This window comes from Pteropus vampyrus, unplaced genomic scaffold (genome assembly GCF_000151845.1).
Source record: "Pteropus vampyrus isolate Shadow unplaced genomic scaffold, Pvam_2.0 Scaffold40, whole genome shotgun sequence".
Lineage (NCBI taxonomy): Eukaryota > Metazoa > Chordata > Mammalia > Chiroptera > Pteropodidae > Pteropus > Pteropus vampyrus.
The window spans coordinates 312,419-322,509 of NW_011888821.1; positions in this window are offsets into that span (position 1 = coordinate 312,419).

The following is a 10,091-nucleotide window of genomic DNA, read 5'->3' on the forward strand; positions in this document are numbered from 1 at the left end:
TAGATTGTGTCCAGTTTGGAGAATTATATGTACTTGAACACACACACACACACACACACACACACACACACACACACACACACACGAACTTTGAAAATAAGCTGGAACACTTCGAGCTTTTAAAAGCCAAAATATTTCAAGTATACATTCTAAGTTTCCAAGTATACACATACACACACATACATACACTCATACTTTCTATTTTACGTGTATTACTTTACCTTATTCTCATTTAAGTATTTGTATTGCACCTATTTTGCAGACTGTGAAAGAGAGGAACAGAGAAGTTAAGTAATTTACCAGAAGTCACCCAGATAATAAATGACCCTTTTTCAAAACCCAGATCTCCTTTTCATTTTGACTTTCATCACCTCTAATCATTGTGCTGTGGTTTGAGTTTTCTACTGATCTTAAAACTGTCAGAGTCATAATATAGTTGTAGACACTGCAGAGAGTCTGTAGTGTATATCTGGAAATATCGGAGAAAATGTCTTTTTTGTTTGTTTGTTTACTCTCCAGAGAAAAAGCCAAGTTCATTTTTCAATCAAAAAGAAGTATCTGAATTGTAAGAGTTAATATCAGTGTTAGCAGAAGTAAAGAGGAATATTCCTACATATGTGAGGGTCTTATGACACTCTTATTAGTGGCTGTGCTTGGAGAAATTTATATATACATTCGTGGGAGGAAGCTCTTTCATTTGAAAATATTAGGTGAGTTTGAAATGTTCTGTTTGTCCTTTCGTTTCCACTGTACATCTTCACATCTCTGAAGAGATTTTGTTCTTTGTACTTACTTTCAAGGAACTTCAGTTGATTTGGGAGGAATAAAAGTATTTTGATCTTTAAAATTTCAAGCACTCTTGAAGGTTTGAAAAGCACATTTGAAGGTTCTTCTGATAATATCGGCTGTACGTGTATTTACAGTGAGGGCACTGCTATTTAAGCTTAAGTTTACAACCGAATATGCCTTCCCCTTCGCGTGCTCCCGCAGAAGGCATCTGTAGGGATTTGCCTGCCCGATAGTCATTGCTCCTTTACAGCATGTCCCTTCCCCCTTAATTGCGTCCACCTGTGGTTGCATGAGTGGACCCACCTCAGATTCAAAGGCGACACATAACTCAGACCTGACCCATCAGGGCATCCCAAACCCTGACCTCGGCGAATGGTTCAAGGGTGAGCATCTGGTCCAGGCAGGTCAGTGAAACTCAATTCAGAAACTGCTGGCGGCGGGGGCGGGACGGGATGCGGGGAATAGCACCTTGATTTGGCTGGTTAGGGTCATGAGAATGGGAGTTTGGAGTAGCTCTGGCCTCTGTGTTGGGGGATCCTGACTAAGATGAGAGGCAGTGCAGAGGACAGCAGATCCGAGAGAGAGAGAGAGAGAGAGAGCGCGCGAGAGAGCGCGCGCGAGCGAGCGAGTACAGATGACATTACACAAACACTTGTGTTTGAGCTGGATCTACCACTGGGTGTTTCACGTACATAAGACAGTGAACGCCTTCCCTCCCCACCCCCTGAATACAGTTTGCACCGGGTTTTCCTGTACTTTGTCTCTTAGCACCCTGACTTAGCCTTCTTTCCTACAATGAGCAGTATGTCCATATATCTAGTCATTCTTACTAAATTCCTGGGAAGATGTTTGACTATTTCATATAAAATAAATAAAATCCGTCACCCCACCTCCCCTCCCGAGCTACCCTCTGCCCTACTTTCATTATTACTTCACAAAATTTCTGATTTGGTTAGGTCCCTCTCTCTATCAAAAAATGTTGGTGGCTGATCATTTTCAACAGAATGAAATTGATATGTTTTAGCTTGGGATTCGAGACCTACGGGCATCTGGTCAATGCAGCCTTCGAGCCTCAGGGCCGCCACTCGCCTGGTGCAGGCTTTGTTCCAGGGGGATCAGAGGATCCACTGTCCCCGTGAAAGACGGCTCGCATCTTCATCACTTTCTGCCTTTGATATTGTTTCCCCCTTTGGGGTTTGTGGTTCTTCCCCGTCGGCCTTGGCACATTCAGTCTTCTCTGGGAAAGTGAGTGCTCCGTCTTCAGGAATTCGGAAGCCCTTGCTGCCTCTGACGGCGTGATCTTTATTATGTTTGATCACTTAGTCATTAGTATGTCTTCCTCATGTCCTCGTTTGAGGATCCTATGGCAACAACTGTGTCTTCCTCTTTGCATCCCTTGGATGCAGAGCATTGCCGAATCGTAGCAGGAGCTAATGCATGCGAAGAAACTCACAAATAAATGAGCGATTGGATGAGTGATGCGCCTTTTACCCCGGTTTTTCTTTGTAAACAAGTCGCATGGGTTCACGATGTAAAGCAGAAATGATTGCTTTACTTTTTCTTTATTTGTACTATCTGCAGGTTTTTGCTCTTGCAAAAAATATATATTTTGACAACAGCCACGAGGATTTCTTTAATGCAATCTGTCTCTAAATACCTTGCCAGATACATTTTCTTTGAGGATATTAGTAATGGTTTTTTGTGGTTATTTAGGATCCCTCTAAGGTTATGTGTATGCATCAATGATTTCATTTTTCATTTATTTATTCATTGACTTTTATTAAGCACTCTGTGGAGTCCAGGTCCCAGGCCAGACTACAGCAACTAAGGGATAGCTTCTATCCTTAGGGACACCACAGTCTCTAACCCAGCACCCACCAGGTCTTACAGTTGGATATACCTTTACTGCCCTCCACACATTAATCATAATTACTGTTTATTAGTAACATTCTGTGTGCCAAGAGTAATAGTGGGTGCTTTATGTACATTCTTGAGGATTCTCTTAACAACTCCGAGAGATATTAGAATCCTTATTCCATGGGGGAGGAAATAGAAACTTAGAGAGCTGAAGTGAGTCAGAAGGGTACTGGCATTTGAACCAGGACTTATTTGATCCCAAAGCCACTGCCCCATAAGGCCTTTCTATGGCCATGTCCTTCCTCCAATAAGACTTCTTGTGACACAGGACATATCTCCCTTGTTGTCCTTATTCATAATTTTAAGCTCTCTCATGCCCATTTGAATGATCATTTCAATGAAAATATGCTGCTTACCTTGAACTACCTCCTTTCTAACTTCTCTTTCACTTAAGTATTTTAGCTTTCTTAGAGGTATTCCTCCATACCCATACTTTTTTGCATCTGTATAATCAGAATTATTGCAAATAACAGAAACCTGATTCACACTAGTATTAACAAAATGAAGCAAAAAATGACCCTAGAATATATTAGATAATGGTTTGAGGAAGAATTTTATGTTAGCCTACAGAATTAAATAAATGACTGCAAGAATGGGGGTGTCAGAAGTGGGACCTCAAATTTTTGTGTCTGGAACCAATGGCTCACGACTGCCAGCACATTCTCTTTTTTGTTCACCTGTCATTTCCACTTGTCTCTACCTCTTGGTGGGTTGGCAGCTTCTCCTGCTGAAGACAGATTTCCTCCAAGAAGCCAAAGGACAATGATCTTTTGAGCATCATAATCCCCTCCCTTCTCTCAAACAAGAGACATCTTCCTTTCCAGCTCTAACGGAAAAAAACCCTAGGAAGAACCTCCATTGGCTTGGCTTTCAGTTCACCCTTCACCCAGTCTTTAAGGCTGGGAAGAAAAGTGCTACTGTATTTGGCAGACCTGCAGTGACACCCAAGGTTGGAGAAGTCATTGGCCAAAAGAAAGAGGGGTGACTCCATCAGAAGGGAGGGAATGAGAAAATGCGCCATGAATCAAAATGTTAGATGCCATAGTCATCTATAGAAAGAAAATCGGGACTTGTGCTAGTATAATTGTGTGGCCAGTGAGTGGGTAGAGGGCATTTGTCCCAGTTTATCTGGTATGGCCTCAGTTTATATCTCTTTTCTTGGGATCCTGCCCAGTATAGCTTTTGTCACTGTCAGAAATATCCAGGCTTACATGATAAATGATATGGCCAGATTAACAATAAGATACAATATTTGAAATTGTGATTATTTTGGGACACTTAAGGAATGGCCTTCATTCTCTTCTAGGGTCATTGCAGACATGTGAGATTCACTCAGTCTTCAACGGATTGAGAAACAACCTGGAATAGTGGACCTAGCACTGGTCTGGAATCAGATGGTCACTTCTCTAGTCTTGACTCTGCCAGCTGGTCACTTGTGTAACTTAGAGCCCACCTTAACACCTATCTGAGCCTCACCTATGAAATGGTTGAAGTACTAAATGCCCTGTCTCCTTCACAAAAACATTAGGGAAAGACAGAGGGTGCATGAGAAAGCACAGTGTAAACTAAACAGTTCTGTAGTAGTTATGACAGGAAGAAGAGCCAACATGTATTTTGACTGTTTCTCTGTCTAGACATTGTGCCAAGTTCTTTGCATGAATTACCTTATCTGCAAGACAACTCCATGAGATAGTGTTATTGTCATTAGTGTATTACAGATGAGAACACTGGACCGCAGAGAAGCAAAGATACTTGCCCGAAGTCATGTAGCGAAAACTTGGCAAAGCTGGAATTTAAACTTGGGCCCTAGCCCTTGACAACTAGGCAACGTTGAATTACTTTACCAATATGGAGAGAGAGAGAGAGAGAGAGAGAGAGAGAGAGAGAGAGAGAGAGAGAGAGAGAGTTAGTTAGTTTTCTTTCCCAACTCTGCCTTATTTCTCTGACTGCTCAGAGTCAAGCCACAGCCAGGTTATCATGAGGAGTGGCCATCCTTCAAGATGGCAGAGTGGACCAGCACTGGTTAATGGCTCTGGGATGATCCCATATTGAGGGACATCCATCCCTTTGTGCTCTGACATTGATGTTACTGTCAGTTGACAGTGAGCTTTATCATCAATCCCTTCAAGTACAAAAGGCCACTGTTCGGAAACTGTCATTAAAAGCTGCCTGTCTCTTTTTAAAAGCAATCTCTCCTTTATCCCCTTCATAATAGGAGCCAGTGTACCAGAAGAGACTGACCTTAAGTTGAGCCTGTTTAGGTGGGGGAAAAAAAAGAAATATAATAGGTTATGTTTTTAATGCATTTAAGATTGGAAGCATAGAATTAGAATGGAGCTGGGGGTAGGAGGGGATGGAAGGCAGAATAAGAGAATGCTGAGGTGGCCTTGGGTATTCTTTGCTTTTAGTTAATGGATGTTCCTAGTTAAATCAACACAGTCTATTTCACAGCCTGTCTCTTGGTGATGTATATACTCTTTGGACAGGGTTGTGGACAGCCTAAAGATCTCTTTTAGCCATGGGACATAGGTATAAACAAGCTTTATGCAGTCACAGCTGCTAAGAGTGATTATGGGAGGAATGCATTCTGAAAGGATAGGGCAGAGAGTTCATTGTCATGGGGAGGCAGAGAAGGAGGGAAAGGGAGAAAATCCCAAAGGGAAGTGATGGGTAGAATTTGACTGCTCAAACTTTTTTTATGGTCTTTATCACTTTTTTAATGACCTTTCGGGAAGGTGACTTCATTTTCATTGAAAAAAATAAAGAAATTCGTGGTTGAGAAGTGATTCAGTAAGGAAGCGAAGGACATGGATTTTGCAACCCACTTCCAAATTTAGCCTCCGTCATGTGCAAGTCCCACAATGAGTGTGCATGTTGCTTCACCTCTCTGTGTCTGTCTCCACAACTATGACCAAACACGTTAGCTGTGAAGATGAAATGAGTTACGTGTTGAAAATTGCTGAGAAGAGTGTCCTCCACATAGTGACCACTCGGCCAACATTTGTTCTTATTATTTACATTTTGTGGGTCCATAGGCATAAATGGCAACACACAAAAATTGGTCGCTCCACGTTTTGAGAGTGCCTGCCGTGAAGGAAACTCAGTTGGAATTTAATTCCCCTCTCAATCAACCAATGTTCCCTACTTGAGGTTATTAGGAAAGGTCTTTAGAAGGAGGTGGCATTTGGGCAGAGAACAAAACAGATGACATGGAATCAGCTGTGAGATAAGCATTGTAATCGAAGTGAACAGAAGGTGCCTAGGTTCTGAGGGGAAGAACAAAGACGTTGTTTTAGAGCCGAAAGGAAGGAACCGCTGTGTCAGGAATGTAGCACCCAGGGCAAGGAGTGACCTGAGCTGAGGAGAGGCAGGTGGGGAAGGGCCAGATCGGGCAAGAGCTTCCATGTCAAAATACGGACATGGCTTTCATCTTAGAGGCAGTGAGAAGTCACTGGGAGGTTTGAAGAGCGACCTGATCAGAGTCACATTTTAAGATCACTCTGGCTGTGGAACAAAATTCAGGCTTGTAGGTCGGGGCAGAAAGGCAAAAGGACTGTTGCAGTTGCATGGGACAGAGGTGACGTTGACCTAACGGGGAGTGTCAGGCCCAGATCATGGCCCCAGCCCCCACCAGACAAGCTCTGGTGCTCTAGCTACGTGTTCTCACCACCATGTTTACTTGATTACATTCATCTGACATTGCTTATTTGTTTTCTCTAGGCCGTAAGGGTCAGGACTCTGTGTCTTCTTTCCAATTCCTCATTCGCTCAGTTCCTTGTCAGTGCCAAACTCTTGATAAGTGCTCAGTATGTGTTAATGGATGAATCGTGCAGTATAGTGCTCATTGCTCGATTTACTTCTGCAAGGCCGTATTGTTAGAACATCACGGAATCTACTTCATGGACAAGAAAGTCATTCCTTCTGGACTTGCAGTGTTTTTGATGGGGCGGTGGGCTTCTGGAGATCTTTGTGTCAAAGAAAATGAGCAGCACTGTGGATCTTGGGTAGGGCAGACCCACGCATGGCTCGGCTCTCTATTTTCTGCAGCGAGGTGTCCCCTTAGCATCTTATCTGTGGCATATCGACCAGGGGCCCTAGTTAATTTTCATGCAGAGGAAGTCTTTGAAACCCAGGCCTCTTTCATGCTCTGGGAAGATTTGAGAGGGGTCAACCCTGTTTAGATTGGTTCTCTGCACCACTCGGGGCAGCCTGCTGGCTGTTCTCAGCATGGAGCATGTCGAGGAGAGGAGATGAGCAGGAAACAGACCAAAGAACCAGGGCACTTCCCAGCTTGAATCAGGCCTGTCTTGTGTGGATTCATTATTTTGTTGGAAATTAAGCCCCCGAATGGCAGACATAGTATATTTGAATGTGTACTGACGGCGTGTTTCATGACCAAGTGAAAGTGGTTTTTGGATTTTCCACTCTGGGTGATCGTCCTTGCCTCTGAACCCTTCCATTAGTGCAGATAATTGAACTATACCGGGTTTTGTGTTTTCATACCCAATTTGATGTCCTTATGGCATTTGGGGTGGAGTGGGGAGTCTGAGATGATTTGGTCTTCCTTGCTGTCTTTCACAAAGGAACTGGTGTCGTTTACGAGCAAAGGTGACTTCAGCTGTCACTTATTTAGAGCTTCCCATGTTCCTGTCATTGTGCTCAGGCCTTTCCTGGAGTTATCACATTCAGTCCCACCACGATTCCGCAGTAATAATAATGATTAGCACTTACTTGGTACGTGCTATGTGCCAATTGCTGTGCTAAGTGCTGGCCCGTGTTAACTCATTTAATCTTCAGAACCCAAGAAGCAGCAACTCCAGCCCTAAAGAATGAGAGTCACGCGGACTTAGATCTGAATGGTACCCCTGGTATTGAACCAGGTGGAAGCTCTGCCTAAGACATAGGTGCTCTTATTATTCTTTTGTTATAGGGAGCTCAGGAAGGTCACACAGCCAGGGTGTGGTGGGGTTAGGCACTGAACTCAGTTTTCTGTCTCCAAAGCGCCCCCACCCCGCTCCTTTCTTAAATTATAGCCACTGAGAACCAAAAGCCAGATATTTAATATTGGTGGGTTTGGGACACTTGACACTCTGACAGAGAAGCATTCTCTGGATTTTTATTAAAGTGTGATTGTACAGTAAATATCGTGGCAAAGGTAAGTGTGGGGATCTATTTGGTTCTATATTTGTGTGGTGAAGTCAACCTGAAGAAATTCTGAAAGCCCCAGCTGGTCAGAAGAACAAGATATTATAGGATGTTCTTAGTTTGTTTTCTTTTTCATGCCAAGGTGGGTTTATTTTTTTATGTGTTTGATTTGCTTGTAAACTTCTATTCCTGACTGTGTATAGCCAGGAGCCAGAAGGACAACAGTGGCTTTGTAAATTTGCAACAGATATTCAAATACGATAAGTACATAATTAGCATGGAGCAGCAGATAGTCTGGAAGATTTACATTCTGCATAGGGAATTAACAAATAGTTCCTGATAACTGCAACATTCCAAATATGTTGCTTTCAGATGAGTGTGGATGGGGAGTATGGGCACAGCCTACCCAGACACTTAATAACAGAATGGATTATTCGAGAATAACAATATATTATGTGTTTACCGTGGGACAAATAATATGCTAGACTACATACATGTGTTATATAATTTATTCCTCATAGTAACCCTGTGAGTAGGTACTGTTATTATCCCCTTTTACGGACAAGGGCATTATTGAAGCTCTGATTATTGGAAGAACATGATCATTCTATCCTCCCCTCTCTCCCTCTCTGTTACACACATGTACCCCTCTAGTAAATGGCAAAGGCTGGATCTGAACTCACATCTCATCTAACTCCAAATCCTATACTCTCGAGGTCAACATTTGGGATTTGATCAAAAAGGTTTCTTTTCAAAAGCAATCTAGTTTATTTTCCACCATCCCTCACAAATCTCCATCATTTTAGCACTCCCCAGAGCAATCACATCTCCCCTTGGTGCACCACCTACTTGAGACCATGAGGTGGACTGTACATCCTACATGAACTAACTCATGGGGACTCACAGAAGACCCCTCAGACAGGCACCGCTACTATCATGCCTGTGACTCCAATGGGAAAGCTGAGCTTCGTCTTCCAAAAATCACGGACACAGAGGTTATACCAGGACTTGGTCTCCCTGAGAGCCAAATTTATACTCTTAGCCACATGCTGGCTTGTCTCCCAGCCCAAACTAGATGAATGATTTGTGAATAGATAGATATGTAAAGATGCACATATATCTCTATCTGTCTGTCAGTCTATCTATCTATCTATCTATCTATCTATCTATCTATCTACCTACCTACCTACCAATCTATCTAAATTTAGAATTCAAGACTGCGCTGGCTTTCTCTTTCTTCCGAGTCATCTGACCAGTTCGCTGCATTTGGAGCGGCATTGCTTAACTCCTTGCTCACATTGGTATTCCTCTTCGTAGCAGCCCCTGTCACAATAGCAATTGGAATAAAACCCAACGAGTAGTGCAGAGAATATAAATGGGTTATTTTTCTCTTCAACTCTGAGTAGGACAAAACTCTCATAAAGAACCAGGGAACAAAAGGTTCCGTGACAAACATACACCAGGGGACGTCAGCTCTCTCTTGTATAGCCTGTGCGACGTAACGGAAAGAGAAACAGGATGAAAGGGATTCCAGGGAGAATTTTAGGTTGCCTTTCCTGATGGGGGTACATGGTCCTGTGCATTCATAATTATGCAGCATCATCAGTAGCCTGTATCGAATATCTACTCTGTAGGTAAAGCTGCTGTAGGTCACCCACCTATATAAGCCTACGATTCAGGGATGTGGATCTATAAGAACAAAACAGATGTTTCCATAGAGAACTGTTATTTATGTATCTATCTACATGGGTATTTTTTTTTCTATCAAAATCATGGAGGTAGTTATTAAAAGGGAATACACAGCCCTATCGTTGGAAATGAGGCTTTCTTGAATGATCAAAAACTGACATGAAACTGAAGCATTTCCTTTGAGAGGCAGAAGAGTGAAGTGGTTGAGTGTGGGCTTAGTCGTAATCCTGGCTGAGTCTGAAGCTCGATCCCAAAGTCATAGGATTTTGACCTTCGGTTTCTTTTTTGCATAGAAAAGGTGTTCTTTACTATTCGTGTACCCCTCGTAAAGCCTTGCCCCATGTCGCTCAGTGTTGTTACCGAACTCCCGTTAATAGAGTAGAACAATGAATAATATTAGAATAGTCATTGAAAATGAAAATAATTTAAAACAAATTACTGATTTCTCCAGAATAAGAAAAAAAAATTTACACACACACACACACACACACACACACACACACACACATTAAAGGAATTCAATTCATAATCTTCAGCAACACTTTTTGTGT